Source organism: Moschus berezovskii, chromosome 4 (assembly GCF_049115385.1).
Source record: "Moschus berezovskii isolate FMDL1 chromosome 4, NW_MosBer_1.0, whole genome shotgun sequence".
NCBI lineage: Eukaryota > Metazoa > Chordata > Mammalia > Artiodactyla > Moschidae > Moschus > Moschus berezovskii.
In genome coordinates this window covers 91862493-91880310 of record NC_142463.1, presented here as the reverse complement: position 1 = coordinate 91880310, position 17818 = coordinate 91862493, and the positions used below count along the sequence as shown (strand labels likewise).

The window sequence follows — 17818 nt, the reverse complement described above, 5'->3', positions numbered from 1 at the left end:
GCTTCAGTTTGGGTCTTGACGTTGGTCACTCACTCACCCTCTGGCCTTGCTGGGCCTGCACAGCCCAGCTTTAGCAAGAATCCTGCTAAGTGAGTCCATATCCGTCATATCTGATGAAATGCTTCGTCCTTCACCTTTGATCTTTAGTCCTTGGCTTGCCTTCAGCGGGAATCCTGTTAAGTCAGTTTAGGGAGAATCCCCCATCCTTAATGTCTCCTCTTAGTGATTTTCCATCCACTGAGTCCCTCACCCTGCTTTGGGGCTATAAATCCCTTTTCCTCCATTTGATTTAGGAGTTGAAACTGATCTCTCTTCCCTACTGCCATGGTCTTGACACTTTCCTCGTAGTCCTGAGGGAAGTCTTCTCCACCATTTTAACAAGTGTCCGAGTTAGTTTTTTTCTCCAGTGATGGCTGCTTTTCTGTTCCTCAGAGTCTTCGCTAATGTTACTGTGTGTTCTTGGGCTGTTCTTTCAACCCTCTACCTAAAGCCTATACATCCTCAGACCTTATCTCAATGCCACCTTATCAGGAAAGTTTTCTTAGCCCAACAGAGGGAGTAAGTTCTAATGTTTTGCCTTCCTAGCGTGTGTTATGATTTGTAATTATACACTTGTGCAGTTATTTTGATTAGTGTGGCTTTTCACAAGCCTTTTGTATGCTCCATGAGGACAGAGTTCACGTCTATTTTGCTCATGATTCTTATCTCAAATATCTCAACACAGTACCTGGTACACAGTAGGTGTGTTCTATGAATGTTTATTGATTGGATGAATGAGTGAATGAAAGTGCACTGTTTATAAAAAGTGCTCCATAAATCAATTTCTCCTAGTGTCCAACCGTGGTAATAATCCTGAGTTCCTTGGTGGGAAATAAAGGCTTTTATGACCTCTTTCAACCCACTGCAAACCCTCTTAGGGGAAACCTAGGTTCATACCCTTGGAGGTACCTGGAAAGCCTAGAAACTTCAGGTGAACCTCCTCTTAGAGGAAACCTAGGTTCATACCCTTGGAGGTACCTGGAAAGCCCAGAAACTTCAGGTGAACCTCCTGAAAAGCCCATTTAGGATTATTACCCAGTGAGTAAAATGATTTACTCGCTTTTTAATCCTCAATTTCTGGAACAGTGCCTGAGCCTGGGAGTTAATCAAATAAATGATCTTGAAGTTGAGGAAATATCCAAAAGGGACTCACTGACCCATTTGGGTGGTCTCAGGAATACTAATAATCCACTTGAGACAGATGGCTTCCCACGTGGATGCTAATGGAGATGAATGCTAGTTCTGCCCTGATGGCTGCCAGCCGAGCAGAAAATGCCATCAGGAATAAAGCCAATGAGGGGCTTCTTTAGGTGATTTTAGTACCATAAAACAGGGGAATGGTAATATGGACTTAGATTTCTTAACTATTTCTATTACAGCCATCTGTTTTCTTATAATATTTAAAAATTAAAAAATTTTATTTATTTTTGGCTGCCCTGGGTCTTTGTTGCTGCACGAGAGCTTTCTCTAGTTGCAGTGAGTGGGGGATACTCTAGTTGTGGTGTGCGAGCTTCTCACTGTGGTGGCTTCTCTTGTTGCGGAGCATGGGCTCTAGAGCTTGTGGGCTTCAGTAGTTGCAGTGCATGGGCTTGATTGCCCCACTGCACGTGGAATCTTCCCAGGCCAGGGATCAAACCTGGGTCCCCTGCATTGGCAGATGGATTCTTAACCACTGGACCACCAGGGAAGTCCTCTCCTCTAGTATTTATCAGCAGAACACGTGGGCAGGATTAGGGAGGGAGAGGACTCAACAAGAAAGCAGGGAGTTGGGTGTCTGATCCGGGCCCTGACCCCACTCCCACCTCCCCTACTCTCTGCTTTCCTTTAATGCCAGGCTTTTTGAGACCCATCCTCACCTTCCATCCTGCCATCAGTCATTATAGCCTCACTGTGCAGCTGCTCCCCTAAGATTTCCAATGACCATCTTGTCGACAAACCATGTGGTTGTGTCTGGGCCCTAACTTTACTCCCTGCAGACACTGTTCTTCCCTTGGTGTCTATGACGACATCATCCTTTCTCTATTGGTTTCCTACCTCTCCTTCCCATTCTTCTTATGGCCATTTCTTTCTCTTCCCACTTTATACCCTGCCTTGGGTGAGCCATCTAATCTGATGGTTCATTTACCACCTCTACTTGAATGAGTCTCAAATAAATGCATGACTCAAGCTCCAGACTCAGATAGGATAGGTCACCTCCATGGCATTCGCCCTCCCTTCCTCCCAGTCACCTCATCCTACTAACTAAGAAGTGTTGTCTGTTCTGCTTCCCTAATCCACCCTGCCTCTCCACGTTTCCTATCACTACCTTTGTTCAAGCTGCCTTCCCTTCTGCTATGGATCCTGGAAACAGCCTCCTGTCTGCATTTCCTGTGTCTGCTCTGGCTCCTCCCGCTTCAATTCGTTTCTACATGGCAACCCTAGTGATTTTTTCCTAAAATGAAAATTTGAACAGGTCACTTCTCTACTTAAGTTCCTCTAGTATTATTGCCTGGGAAATCCCATGGACAGAGGAACCTGGTGGGCTGCAGTCTATGGGGTCGTAAGAGTTGGACATGACTGAGTGAGTAAACCACCACTGCTTGAGTTCCTAGAAAGTCATGAGTTTCCCATTACCTTCACGATAAAGTGTAAATGTGAGCATGACATCTCTTCTTGGTCCAGCCTCGGCTTACTTGCATTTTCAGCTCCAACTTTTGCTGCTGCCCTGGCCCCAGGCAGTATTAAACCTCTGTTGAACTACTTGAATTCCCTTACTTCATCATGATCTCTTTGGCCTCAGGACCTTTTGCTGTGCTGTTCTGCCTGCACTGCTTTTTCTTGGTTCTTCCAGTTCAGCTAACTAACTGGACTCTTTAGGACTCTTCTCAGATGTCACTTCCTCCAGGAAGCTTTCTGTGATCTTTTAAGGCCAGATTTAGATGCCATGTATCATGCCCCCCTACCCCATTCTATTTGTTCTCAATACACTCTGCACTCCCATCCTTTTACTTGTGTCTGTGTCTCCCATTACTAAAAGTTCCTTGACAGCAGGGACTCTTCCTGGTTCATGGCGTATTTGTAGTTTGTCACATAGTGTCTGCACATAGTAGGTATGAGTAATATTTATCAAATGAAAAAGCAAGTGATTTCTTAAAGCTTTATCATGGCTTGCCTACTATTGTGGTTAAGAGCAAGGACATTGATGCTAGCCTGGATGGGAGGGGGCTTGGGGGAGAAAGGATGCGTATGTATGTATAGCTGAGTCTCTTCACTGTTCACTGGAACTACCACGACATTGTTAGTCGGCTATACCCCAATACAGAATAAAAAGTTTTGTTTTAAAAAATAAGTAAAAGACTAGAACAACAACAACAACAGAAAAAGGACATTGAAGCCAGACTGCCTCGTTCAAATCCTGGCTCAGACACTGACTCTCTGTGTGACCTTGGGCAAGTTGCTCAACCTCACTATGTCTTGGCTTCATTATTTTAAAAATGTTTCTTAGCTCATAGAATTGCTTTCAGGGTTAAATAAGTTACTGTTTATATGCTTGATAAAAAGTGAGTAAATACCATATCAGTAGAAGAGCTTATTCTACTATATGACCACACATGGATAATTTTGAGAGTAAAAAAGATACTATTAATCATGACATCAGGACAGGTGTAAACAGGACTGGCCTATGCAAACAGGGATGTTTAGTCACCTTACATACAAGGGCTCATTAGGTAAGTAAACAATGTCTTCATTTTTGTTGGTTTTGTTTCTCTCTCTCCATTGTCTTCTAGTGATTAGCAAACTCTTCCCACCATAAAAGCCTGTGTGTTTATCTTCAGGGACAACAGGGAAAGGAAGGAGGGGGACAGTGTCCTAGGGGACAGTTTGTAGGGCAGCATTAAAGAAGCGGAAATGAAGTGAAATTCTTAGGGTGGGGGTGCAGGAGTGAAAGAGAACCTCCCCATAACCCACTGAGGCCCATGGACTTGACAGAAGGTCCATGTGCTCTCCTGATGGTTGGTGTGATTTGAGGGGGTCCAGCCTTTCCCAGAGCCTTGTCTGTGAGCGAGGCACTCTGCACTGACCCTGCTTGACATACATTTGCTGTTTGCTTCCTGAGTTTGCCGTTTTTTTCTCAAACTATTTCAGAAGCATGTGGTTCCATTTGCTTCCCCAATAGGGAGGTTTTTTTATTTTTTTATTTTTTATTACCTTGAAGTAGTTGTGTTTATGAACTGGGATAAACACCTGGTGGGCAGGAGTTTTATCTCATGGTCCTTCCAATTTGAATTCCATTATTTCTCCTGCTTACCTGGGGAGGGGAAAAATATATTTTCTAAACACAATGTTCCTTTTTCCCCGACAGATGCGTCATCAGATAAAGAGCACCTCCGCAGATGAGTGCATTTGCCTGGAATACCAATGGCACACAGTTCTCTTGGTGACTGTGGCGCTCGAGGAAGCAGGGAGGGGAGAACATCTTTCCTTATCTTGAAATACAGCCTGTCAGTCTGAGGAGGTGCCATTCAGAAATGTGTGCCACCTCCATCCTCCCTCCCTCTCCCTCTAGGGTGAGAGTGGAGGTGGTAGTGGCGAGTGGGCAGAGAAGGCACTAACATTTAGTGACACTTCCTATGTTCCAGGCAGTGGTAACCTTCCATTTCATTTACTACTCAGAGTAACCTCAAAATAGGTATTAGTCTTTCTCCTTCATGGATAAGGAAAGTGAAATTCAAAGAATAAAAAGAACATGCTAAAGATATATCAGCAGTGGGCAGGGATTTGAATCTGCCTCTATCTGATTCCAAATGCATACCTTTTATATTTAATGCCTATGAGGCCCCGAGAGCATGAGAATTTGCATAGTGTCTCACAGTCAGCCAAGAAGAAGGTTATATCTTTCTAGCTTCCCAGTGGGAGGGAAAGGCAGGATTAGGCAAAACATGTTGGTTGTATACTTAATTAATATAGAAGAGGGAGCACTGAAGGAGTTCATGACTGTTAGTAACTCCATCTTTCATTCGTTCAACATATGCAGTGCTTGCTGTGTGTCCAGCAGTGTATCAACTTATTTGAGAATATAGCAGAACTGCCCAGGCGGCGCTAGTGTTCAAGAACCTGCCTGCCAATGCAGGAGACAGAAGAGACGTGGGTTTGATCCCTGAGTCGAGAAGATTCCCCTGGAGGAGGGCATGGCAACCCACTCCAGTATTCTTGCCTGGAGAATCCCATTGACAGAGGAGCCTCGCGGGCTACAGTCTGTAGGCTTGCAAAGACTTGGACACAACCGAAATAAATTAGCATGCAGTAGAACACAACATTGTAAACCAACTATATGTCAATTAAATAAATTTAAAAAGAATATAGTAGAAAAGGCAGTCTTGAGGTTATGGGTAGCGATCTTATTTTTGGACATGTTGAGCTTAGGATATAGGTTTTTATTAAGCATTTGGATATACTTGTCTGGGGTTCTGGGGAGAAGTCTGTGCAAGAAATATAGACTTGAGAATGATCATAAAATAAGTGGTAGTGATACCAGTATCAATGAGGGAACTAACTAGGGTTATATGAGAGACAAGTGCATGGAATGGAGGATGGAACCATGAGGTAATCTGTGTTTCAAAGGCAAACCAAATGAAGAGTTCACAAAGAAGATTCAGTAGGGAAATGTAAGCAGAGGATCAGGAGAGAGATGAATTTAGTTAGATTTTGTTTTTCTATTTCCTTTTAAAAAGAAACTACCTATTGAGGTGTAATTCACATATGACCAATATACTCATTTAGAGTGTACGCCACCATCAGATGCTACCACACCAGCAAACATCAGGGAGTTCTGGTGAAATTTTGACAAATGTAAACACTCATGGGACCTCTACCCTAGTCAGGATATAGAATATTTCCATCATATTAAGATTCCCTTGTGTCCCTCCCCAGTTATTCCCCTGCACTCCCTGTGCTAAGCGACCATTGGTCTGATTTCTATTATCATAGATTAGTTTTGCCTATTTTAGGATTTCATTCAATGCAGTCACACTGTATCTACTTAAATTTTTTTTTTTTATTTTAAAATTCTTTCTTTATTTAGCTGTGCCGAGTCTTAGTTGTGGCATAAGGGATCTTTAATTTTCATTTGCCATGGCGTGGGTGATCTTTAGTTGTAGTTTGTGGGATCCAGTTCCTTGACCAGGGATTGAATCCCAGTCCCCTGCCTTGGGAGCCTGGAGTCTTAGCCTCTGGACCACCAGGCAAGTCCCAGTACCTACTTTTTTGTATCCTGTTTCATCTGTGTTGCTGCAGTAACTTGTTCCTGTTTATTTCTAAAGTAAAATTTCACTGTATGAATGTACCATGATTTGTTTTTCTGCTCACCTGTTGGTGGATATTTGAGTTATTTCTAGTTTGGGACTATTATGAATGAAGTGCTATGAACATTTGTGTACAAGTTTTTGTGTGTAAATATATATATATATGCACAAAATGTATATATATTATATATATATATATTTTTCACTTGCATATATATATATATATATTTTTTTTTTTTTTACTGTCAAGTGTTTAGTCTATGTTTAAGAGAAATACCTACTTCTTTCCAGAGTGGTTCTATCATTTTACTCTCTAATCAGTAATATATGAGATTTCTAGATGCTCCATACTCTTACCACAATTGGAATTATTACTAAATTTAATTTTTAGCAACTTTATTAAGTGTGTAGTAGCACCTAACTGTGGTTTTAATTTGTGCTTTTCTGATAACTAATGATTGAATATCTTATGTGCTTCTTGGCCATCCTTTGGGTCTATTTCTGGTCTGTTTCATTTGTGTATTTGTCTGTTTTAATGCCAATATCATATTATATTGATTTTTATACTTATAATAAATCTTCAAGCCAAGTTATTTAAGTCTTCCAACTTCTTTTTAAGTAATGGTTTTGGCTATTTTAGATCCTTTGAACCTTCACAAAAAATTTAAAATCGCTTATTAATTTCTATAAAATAGAGCCTCCTGGGATTTTTATTGGAATTATATTGAATCTATCATTTTGGGGATAGTTGACAGTGATATTGTACCTTTCAGTCCATTTCTTTAGGTATTTAATTTCTCTCAATAATGTTTTCTAGTTTTCCATGTATGAATTTTACATATATTTTGTTAAATTTATGCCTTCACACTTTATGCTTTGATGAAATTTTATGAAGTGTCTCAGATTCATGTTTCTTGTACTTGAGGTTCACTGAGATTTTTGAGTCTGTGGACTTATTTTCATAAATTTTTGAAAAATTTTGGTTATTATTTCAATTTTTTTTCTGACTTCTCTTGTCTTTTTTCCTTTGGGGTCCAATTGCATATATAATAGGTTTTTTGAAGTTGTCTCACTATTACTCTGGTGGTTTTTTAAAATCTATTTTCTTTTTGTGTTTATTTTGTATAATTTTCTGTTGCTTTCTCTTGAAGTTCAATAATCTTTAATTTATCAGTGTCTAACAATCCTGGGTGTTCATTGGAAGGACTGATGCTAAAGCTGAAACTGCAATACTTTGGCCACCTCATGTGACGAGTTGACTCACTGGAAAAGACTCTGATGCTGGGAAAGGTTGAGGGCGGGAGGAGAAGGGTACGACAGAGAATGAGATGGCTGGATGGCATCACCGACTCTGTGGACATGAGTTTGAGTGAACTCTGGGAGTTGGTGATGGACAGGGAGGCTTGGCGTGCTGTGGTTCACGGGGTTGCGGAGAGTCGGACACAACTGAGCAACTGAACCTAACTGAACTGAATATGATGTTATCTTTAGAAGTTCTATTTGAGTCTTTTATGTCTTTCATGTTTTCATTTAATATGCTTAATCTTTCCTTTACCTTGCTTAACATATGGAATATAGTTTTACCAACTGTAATGTCTGTCTACTAATTCTGTCATCTATGTCAGTTTTCGGAGAAGGCAGTCCGTGGGGTCGCTAAGGGTTGGACACGACTGAGCGACTTCACTTTCACTTTTCACTTTCATGCATTGGAGAAGGAAATGGCAACCCACTCCAGTGTTCTTGCCTGGAGAATCCCAGGGACGGGCGAGCCTGGTGGGCTGCAGTCCATGGGGTCGCACAGAGTTGGACACGACTGAAGTGACTTAGCAGCAGCAGCAGCATGTCAGTTTTCACTGATGAATTTTTCTCTTTATTATGGATTGAATTTTCCTGCTTATTTGTATCTTGTAATTTCTTATTGGATTCCAGACATTGTGTATTTTACCTTGTTGGGTACTGGATGTTTTTGTATTCCTACAACTATAATTGAGCTTTATTCTGTGATGTAGCTTTTTGGAAATTATTTGGTCCTTTTTAGGCTTACTCTTGTCCTGGCAGGCTGCAGTCCGTGGGGTCGCTAAGGGTCGGACACGACTGAGCGACTTCACTTTCACTTTTCACTTTCACACATTGGAGAAGGAAATGGCAACCCACTCCAGTGTTCTTGCCTGGAGAATCCCAGGGACGGGGGAGCCTGGTGGGCTTCCGTCTATGGGGCCACACAGAGTCGGACACGACTGAAGTGACTTAGCAGCAGCAGCAGCCTTGCTTTGTTAGGCATGACCAGAACTGTTTTTAATCCACAGCCAATACTGCCCACAACTGAAGCAATACCCTTGTGAATATTCTACCTGATGACTTGTAAATTAGGAAATTTTCCATTCTTTTTGGAAGATGAACCCTGAGGATTGCCCCAGCCTCACTCCTTCAGGTGTTTTCTTTTCCTTCAGCTTTGAGTAGTTTTCTCATATGAATGTACTCATCAGCACTGGACCAAACACTTGAGGGAGACCCTTTGTAGATCTCTGGGAGTCTCTTTCAGTGCAGCTCCCTCATCTCTGATGCTTCTCCTTGCGAATTCTAGCTGCATCGATCTTCTTGATTCCTAGCATGATCTCCTAAACTGCGGGAGACTTTTGGGCTACGTCTGGGTTTCCCCTTCTAGTGCTAAAACTTGGAAACCCATTCCTGTCACTGACTGGGGACATCATAGGGCTCATTTTGTTTTTTTTCTCTCTCTAAGGACCACTGCCTGTGCTGTCTGATCCCTAGTGTCTGAAAACTGTTGTTTCATATATTTTGTCTAGTGTTTTAGTTATTTCAGGTAGGAGAATAAATGTTGTCTTTGTTACTCCATCTTGATTGGAATTAGAAGTCTTGATGCTAATTTAAATGGCATTAAAATGAAAAAATTTTTTCCAATATTTTTATAGTCTAGAGAAAAACTATTGATTTTTTATATTTGACCTTGTTTCATGTAATCTTGCTCAATTCACTTATTAGTTTTCACATTTTGAAGTGTAGATTCCTTAAGAATTTCTATATACACAATCACGTCATCTGTGAATAGAGAAAATTTTACTTCCTCCTTTGCAGACTGTATGTGTTCTCTCTCTTCCCCAACGCCAACCTCCTATTGCTATCCTAGGAATTCTATTACAATGAGTATGACTGGTATAATTTCTTTCTTCTGTGAAGCTGTTTGACCTGGTGCTTCCTTTGTGGAAAGTTTTTAAACTAAAAATTCAATTTATTTAATAGATAAAGGACTATTTAGATTTTCTATTTCTTTTGTGTCACCTTCAGTAATTTGTCCCTCAAATAGTTTGCATACTTCATATCCCCCCTTTTCAGATTTATTGAGGTTAATTGACAAATAAAATTGTAAGATATTTCATATCATTTTAGTATCCATAAAATTTTCAGTGGTTTCCTCTATTATTCCTGATATTAGCAATTTGTGCTTTTTTTATCTTAATTTATCTAGATAGAGATTAACTAGCATTTGCTATATTGCCAAATTCTACAATCTCAACGACTTACAACAACATACATTTATTTCAAGATTATAGCTTTGTAAGTTGGCTCTGGCAGCTCGGATCCAGGCTGTGGATTGTATTCATGTCTACTCCACGTGTTTCTCATTCTGGGCTCAAGCTGATGGAGAAGAGGCTACCTTGGGCATTTTCTTTGTACGGCTGGGGCCTGGAGTGCAAGAGGGCAAATAGAAGAATCTCTCTTTGGAACTGACCAATTGTCAGTTCAAGTCACGTGTCATTGGCCAGTGTAAGTCCACAGCCAAGCCCAACGTAAAGCAGATCAGGGAGGTGTACTCTACCCAGAGTGAACCATGGCAAAGTTGGAAGCGGGGAAAATTTTGAGCCAATAATATAATCCACCATAAAGAATGTCACAGAATGCAAGGAAAGAGAATTGTAACCAGTGTAAAGTGTTAGATGTCACATTAAAAAGGATAAGAATAAAAAATATCCTCTCAGTTTCATCAGTGAGTTTGGCTATAGAAATTTCTGTGGATAGTGGCAGTTAGAGCCAGGTCAATATTCTTGCCTGGAGAATCCCATGGACAGAGCCTGGTGGGCTATGTTCCACAGGGTTGCAAAGAGTCAGACACTACTGAAGCAATTCAGTACACACGCATGTAGTAGAAAAGGAGTGAAAGGAATACGAAAGAGAGAAAACAATGAGTGAGGACTATATTTTCTGGAAGCTTTGTTTAGAAGGAAATGAGAAAGATTGTCATAACTAGTGGGGAGCATAGTGACTGGAGATGTGTGTGTGTATGTTTAGCTGGTAATACTTGCACATATTCATAGGCTGATTGAAAGAAGTTGGTAAAGCAAGGGAAGTGGAAGATACCAATTATTAATATGTTACTTACCAAACTATTGCTTCTTTGCTCCAAATACACTCTTCATTGCCTGCTCTGTGGAAATGGAGCTTAACCTTATCATTAATATAAGCCTTTCTCCTTTGTCAGCTGGCATAAGGTTAATATATGTCAGTAGAGGGCACGGAGGGCATGCCTGGAGGAAAGGGCTTCCCTCCCTGGTTCCTGTGTCCTCTTTGCAGGCTCTTGCAGCACAGCACAGCAGCATAAGGTGACCAGCTACGAGAGCGGTCTGCAGCCACATACACAGGGTAGCCAGTAGTACACGTTCCTCCCTGTGGGCAGCTTCCTCAGCATACCAGAGTGTGGCTTTCTAGTACACCATCCTTACAGGTATTTTCCTAGCAAGCTTTGCAGGGCAACACCTTCCTAGGGATGTCCTTTGGAACTATAGATGGCTTCCTGGGCAGTGTGTGGTGGGTGGCCTTGCAAGCTCTACAGCACAGACCTTCTATGGCTTTCTCAGGTACCCCAGAGAGTGGCTTCTTGGTGAGTTCTGTTGGCACAACATCTCTGCCATCCAGTGGGTCAAGGCCTCACCCTTTCCAATATAGGTTAGACATCAGCTGAGAGGGCAGGGCTTCTTCAGATTTTCTGTCTCAGTCCTAGAAGTAGAGGCTGTTCCCTATATTGGGTATTTGTGTATCTTATTGAGTTCTTTCTTTCTCTTTAGAAGGTAAACCCTTGTTATAGCTAGTAATCCTTTAAGTTAAAATCCCTCTGTTTAAATTAGGGTTTGTATTCTGTCTCCTGTAGTCATGTATAGATGTGAGAGTTGGACCATGAAGAAGGCTGAGTGCTGAATAATTGATGCTTTCAAACTGTGGTGTTGAAGAAGACTCTTGAGAGTCCTTTGGACAGCAAGGAGATCAAACCAGTCAATCCTAAAGGAAATCAACCCTGAATATTCATTGGAAGGCGTGATGCTAAAGCTGAAGCTCCAGTACATTGGCCACCTGATGTGAAGAGCCAACTCATTGGAAAAGACCCTGATGCTGGGAAAGATTGAGGGCAGGACGAGAAGAGGGTGACAGAGGATGAGGTGGTTAGATGGCATCACCAACTCAATGGATGTGAGTTTGCACAAACTCTGGGAGTAGTGAAGGACAGGGAAGCCTGGTGTGTTGCAGTCCATAGAGTTGCAAAGAGTCAGACATGACTTAGTGACTGAACAACAACAACATTCTGTCTCCTGAGTGACTCTGACTGAGATGCTGATAAAAGAAGGGAATAGAAATTTCAGAGGTGTGGTGGGGGCAGGGGACAGAAGAGAATTTAGGCCCAGGTCGAAAGGCTGACTCTGAACAGGGAGAGGAGCAACCTCTGACCTGGAGACCCTAAGGAAGGCTATGTGGCAGGTAATCAGAATTCATTTATGAGAGGAGGGTGAGAATCTGAGTAAGTTTTTGGCTCTAATTTTTCAGTGAAATAGGAGGACAGACCTTGGGGAGAGTGAGACGGATTTGTAATGGTCCTTGAAGAACCTTCCAGAAGACCAATGTGTGCCAGAGTAGACAATTTTCCTCACTAGGACTCAGAAGTCCAGGCTTAGGCAGAACAGGCAGCTGTGGAAGTGACGCAGGGTCAGGCCTTGGGAGCAGAAGGAAAAGGGAGTAAGGGGGCTTAAGAGGCTGATGAGAAATCACGCAGCTTATTGACCAGAGGACTAGCTTGGTTTTCCAAGTACTGAGCCCTGGGCTTGAGGGAGGAGGGAAGATAAACTGTGAGGCAATAAAGGGGTTAAAGTGCTAGAACTCAGTGAGGTCAGGGAGTTTCGAAGTGGGAGTAACAGAATAAAGTTGGAGGGCTTGTGGTCCAAATGGGACACTGAAGTTTTGAGAGATGGAGAGTGCTAGTAATGGTCCCAATTGTGGCCTTGAAAAGCATGGCTGAAAGCAGCACAGAAAGTTGTCTGAAGTGATTGGGATAAAGTTAGGGGAAGGTTAGTGTGTCGAATGCATGGGTGTGAGCGATTTGTCTCAGGACCTTGGTGGGAGCTGATGTGTAGGGGTAAGTAGAGAGAGTCCTCAGCTGGCATGGGCCAGGGTCAGTGACAGCAAGGGAAGAAGTAGGGGGCAATGAGCCATTGAGTCTGATTAAGGCTTTAAATGAGGGTAGAAAAGTCAGTGTGAAACTACCGGCGAGGCGATGGCAGCTGGGAGACTGCTGACCCCAAGTGCACCCTTCTTGGCTGGAAAAAGGAACTCATGCGGGGGTGGGGGAGCTGCCTCCATGCAAGAGGGCTGCGAGGGAACTAATGTCCTTGGGGAAAGGCCAGGTTTTAGTTACAATGAGGCGGAGGATATAGTGAAAGTTCTTGGAGGGTGTTATGGATGTAGAATTTGTTTTCGGTAGAATGAGGGTTACCAAGAACACAGGGAAAAATATTCAGAAGGAAAACAGTGACAGGGAGGAGGACAGGAAGAAGGTGATGAGTGGCTCAGCAAAGAGACTTAAAGTACAGTGACTTCGTTTTCATCCCTGTCTCGCAGTACCAGGCACATTGTAGGGGCTCAACTGATATATCTGAGAGAGTAATCGAATAAATGAATGGATAAATAAAGCCTGTTCCCTGCAGCTGCTTACTTTGATTTTCTGGGACTTAGTTCCTTCATTTGTTTACTGAGAATGCTGCTGCTTTTATCCTTGGAGTTCTCAGATTTATAGCAGTTTCCTCTCCAAAGTCCCAGTTCTTTCCATCTGGCAGAGTGGGTGTCTTACTCTATTCCATTTCACCCTGGGAGGGCGGGAAAGTCAGGGTGAATCCTCCTCTGGTTACAACTTGGGAGAAACTGAAGTTTAGAGAGAATAAAGAGTTCACGCAGTATTCTAGATGAAGATTTACAGTGAGACTGGGAAAGAGATGCTTCCCTGGTGGCTCAGTTGGTAAAGAATCCGCCTGCAATGTGGGAGACCAGGGTTCGAATCCTGGGTTGGGAAGACACCCTGGAGAAGGGAATGGCAAACCCAGACCAGTACTCTTGCTTGGAGAATTCCATGGAGAGAGGAGTCTGGCAGGCTACAGTTCATGGAGTGGCAAAGAGTTGGATACGACTGAGCGACTAATACTAGGTGGGAAAGAAATAGGGGTACTTCCCCTCATTCCAGCCTGTTCTGTGGCCCTCAGGGCAGACCTGGGGGGAGGGGCTGGCGTACGGGATTCACAGAGAACGGTATCCTGTGGATGGTCAGGATCTGTGCAAGGCAGCGTCCAGCAGGTGGGGGTGTGGAGCTGCAGAAGGCTGCCAGCCTTGAGCTGGAGAGGCTTGGAGTGGGAGAGGCTTTTCCAGGTTGTCCTTGCAGTCTGTGCAGCCAAGCTCGGGAGAGTGTTTTTGTCTGCCCTCTCACTCTCCAGTCAGTACTCCAGAGGTTAGGGGCAGGAAGCAACAGGAGATACAAACATCCTGTCTCTTTTTTTCCTCTTTACTCTCAGAAGCGAAAGGTCTTGATGATGGTGAATGTAACCTGATGGAGAGTGCACAGCATTCGGGGGTCCCAAGTCCCTGCGCACCCACACTCTAGCCATGCACCCAGGCCACTTGCCAGGAATCTACAAGTGAGTGATCATGGTGTCTGTTCCACCTCCTTCTCAAGCTTTTGTCCTAAAATATATGTGCAGTCTTGGTGGAGACTAAAAATACCAATATTTATTATTAATAGTTAGTTAGCAGGTGGTGCTAGTGGTAAACGACCCGCCTGCCAGTGCAGGAGACAAAAGAGATGAGGGGTTTGATCCCTGGGTCGGGAAGATCCCCTGGAGGAAAGCACGGCACCCCACTCCAGTATTCTTGCCTGGAGAATCCCATGGACAGAGAAGCCTGATAGGCTATAGTCCATAGGGTCACAAAGAGTCGGACACGACTGATGTGACTTAGCATGCATGCAGTGGGAAGTTAAGAGTGAAAATATGCTCCTTGATCTATTCTAGAGAAGGGAAGAGGAATTCTCGGGAAGGTATGGGCTGAAGATTTTACTCTATGCAGAAGAACTGGCCCTTTTGACTATATGTTTTCACCTCTGTGAGGTCATGGAGTAGAGGGGTAAGACTGTCAACACAACATTGTAGGGAGGCTGTAAGCACTCAGAAAATAGAGGCCATAAAAAAGAGCAGTAATAAACTGCTAAGAATCTACTATGTTCCAAGCGTATTGTATGTGTTGTGATTTAATCATCACAACAGTACAGTTAGGATAGATGTAATTATCAACTCTAACTGGACATGTAACTTCAGGATCTGAGAGATTAAATGATAGCAGGTTACACAGATGATAAGCAGTGATGGCAGGACTTGAACCCAGGTCTGCTTGGCTGTGAGAGCCCATGGCTTTCCCACTGTAAATGCATGGCCTTGTACTTTACTAAATCTACAAATGCCTTCTAAGAACCTGTCTTAAGCTGGTTACTTATGAATCAGTCAGGGGAATTATTAAAATGTATATTCTTTTTTTTTTTTTGGAGGGACTGGTTCTTTATTTCAAAAAGACATTTATCAATTTTCAGTATCAAAACAGTTACACTATTGGTTTTTATCCTCCCAGGTGGTCCCCAAACAGACCACACCAAAGGAGAGAACATTTTAAGCCAATTAAGCTGCAATATGCACATCTAACAGACCTCACTGAAACCTCATCACAAGAGGGGGATTGGGTAGGGACAGCAACTTTAAAAGACCAGTACACTGCTAGCCCCAGACTGGAGAGAGCTCTCACAGGCAGAGGGGTGACCAGTGTGGCTCAACCCCAAAGAAGCAAAGTTCCAAAATGATAGAAAATTTAAGAAGTTTTGTACATAAGCTTTCCAAGATTTCTCCAGCACTAACCGATACAAAGCACAATGAGATGGCACTTTTAGAGACAGCAGCTTCAGACCCAGAAAAGGGTGACGAGATGAGTTTCATATGGCTAAATCAGTGGCAAAACATAATTTTCTTCCCTTTCTTTCAAGGAAGCAGGAGAGCAAATATGTGGTCACTTCAACATAAGGGGCACATGATCCATTCTGTGAGCAGTTGGGAACAGGGTTGAGCTGGGACAAGGATTTGGTCTCAGAGATTTCACCATCTTAATTGTTTGGTCACTTCTGATGAAAAAAGAAAAAAAAAAGAGTTGTCCAAAGATACCGTAAAGCTGAAAATCTGAACAGCACTTTTCTTTTTTTTGGCCAACTCCTCCTGGAATCATCTTTCTTGTTTGGTAGGTACTTTTTACAGACCAATGAGGTTTCCCCAAATGGAGCCTTTCTGTGGGCTGCTAGGCTCTCAGCAGCCCAAACCTTTTCCCTTTCTCTTTGGAGAAGGCAATATTCATTAAGCCAAAACATTACCTTCCAAAAGTGAGAAAGGGATTAGACTGCTGCTTCAGAACTACGGAATTATCTGGAATGTCTTTTACAAATGGTTGTTACATCAACAACAAAAAAGGTAATTACAAAATGTGTACATCACAACATGCTTTTAAAGATACTTTGCATCGTGCTCACCTTCCCTTAAACGTTGTTCCCAAAGGTGCTCAGCCTCTAGCCCAACGGGAATCTCTGGGGAGAGGCAGACAGTTTGGCGAAAAGGATACAGGAGTAGAGGGGTGGGAGAGGTGACGAAAGGAGAAAGCAGCCTTCCAGTTAAAGATCAGCCCTCAGTTTAAAGGTCAGCTTCGGCAGGCTGGTGGCAGTGGAGCCGGGGTGAGAGGGAGGAGCAGCGGCAGGGCGGGGCTGGGGTGCTCTGCATCTCACTCAGGTCAAGCAGAGTCTGGTCCAGCATCCTTTGTGCACAGAGGTGCTCCTCTTTGGTGCATTTCAGTTTATCTTCCAAATCATCAATTGTCTTTTCCAGCTTGGCTACCGATCTCTCAGCAAACTCAGCACGGGTCTCTGCCTCCTTGAGTTTATCGGTAAGAATCTTTATCTCTTCCTCATATTTGTCTTCTTTTTGAGAGTACTTTTCTTCAGCAGCACTCAGACACTTCAGGTTCTGGTCCATCAGTCTGATTTGCTCATCCATCTCTCGGCAACGGGACTCTGCCAGCTCGACTCATTCCTCTGTGCGTTCCAAGTCTCCCTCAATAATCACCAACTTATACTGCAAGGAGATCCAACCAGTCCATTCTAAAGGAGATCAATCCTGGATGTTCATTGGAGGGACTGATGCTAAAGCTGAAACTCCAATACTTTGGCCACCTCATGAGACGAGTTGACTCACTGGAAAAGACTCTGATGCTGGGAAAGGTTGGGGGCGGGAGGAGAAGGGGACGACGGAGAATGAGATGGCTGGATGGCATCACCGACTCTGTGGACATGAGTTTGAGTGTACTCCGGGAGTTGGTGTTGGACAGGGAGGCCTGGCGTGCTGTGATTCATGGGGTCGCGGAGAGTCGGACACGACTGAGCGACTGAACTGAACTGAACTGAACTAGGAGCCACCTCTTCATACTTCCAGTCTGCCTCTTCTGCAGTGTGCTTAGCTTCTTTGAGTTGGATCTCCTGGAGTTCCATTTTTTTCTTCATCTTTTAAGGCTCGGTTTTCAATAATCTTCATACCTCTCTCGCTCTCATCAGCGGCTTTCTCAGCTTCCTCCAGCTTTTGCGGGGCAGTGGCCAGGCGCTCTTGAGCTCGGTCCAGCTCCTCTTCAACCAGCTGGATCCTACGGTTCAAGGAGGCCACCTCAGCCTCAGCCTGTTCTCGGGCTGTCTTTCTCTCTCCACTTCCCGCTGGAGGTGCTCGGCCCTCTCCTATGCCTCACCGGCCTGCTGCTGCCGAACCTCGATCTTGCGCTTCACTGCCACCATGGTGGTGATCCCGGCCATGGTCCCCACCCAGCTCCTGCTTGCCTTCGGGTTCCTGCCTCCTCCGCTCGGCGTTGCAGCTGCTTCTCCCTAAAATGTATATTCTTGAGTCCCACCCCAGGAAGAACATCACCAATGATTCAGGTTTTTCCTTCTTTTTCTCTTTTCTGTCTCTGTTCACCTCCATTTCTTTAGCTGCTAATGGGTCACAGTAATCAGTACTTTGGTTTCTTTAACACCTTATACTTTATACTTTCTCTTGGAAACGCTAGCAAAGGCAAATCACCTTGTCCAGTCAGGGACCAATAAATCT

At 43.4% G+C, this 17818-nt stretch overlaps 1 pseudogene; it reads right to left on the bottom strand.

Annotated features, from left to right (window-relative positions):
- Window positions 1-16363: 16363 nt before the first annotated feature.
- On the bottom strand, window positions 16364-17526 carry LOC129540408 (uncharacterized; annotated as a pseudogene).
- Between the last annotated feature and the right edge of the window lie 292 nt (window positions 17527-17818).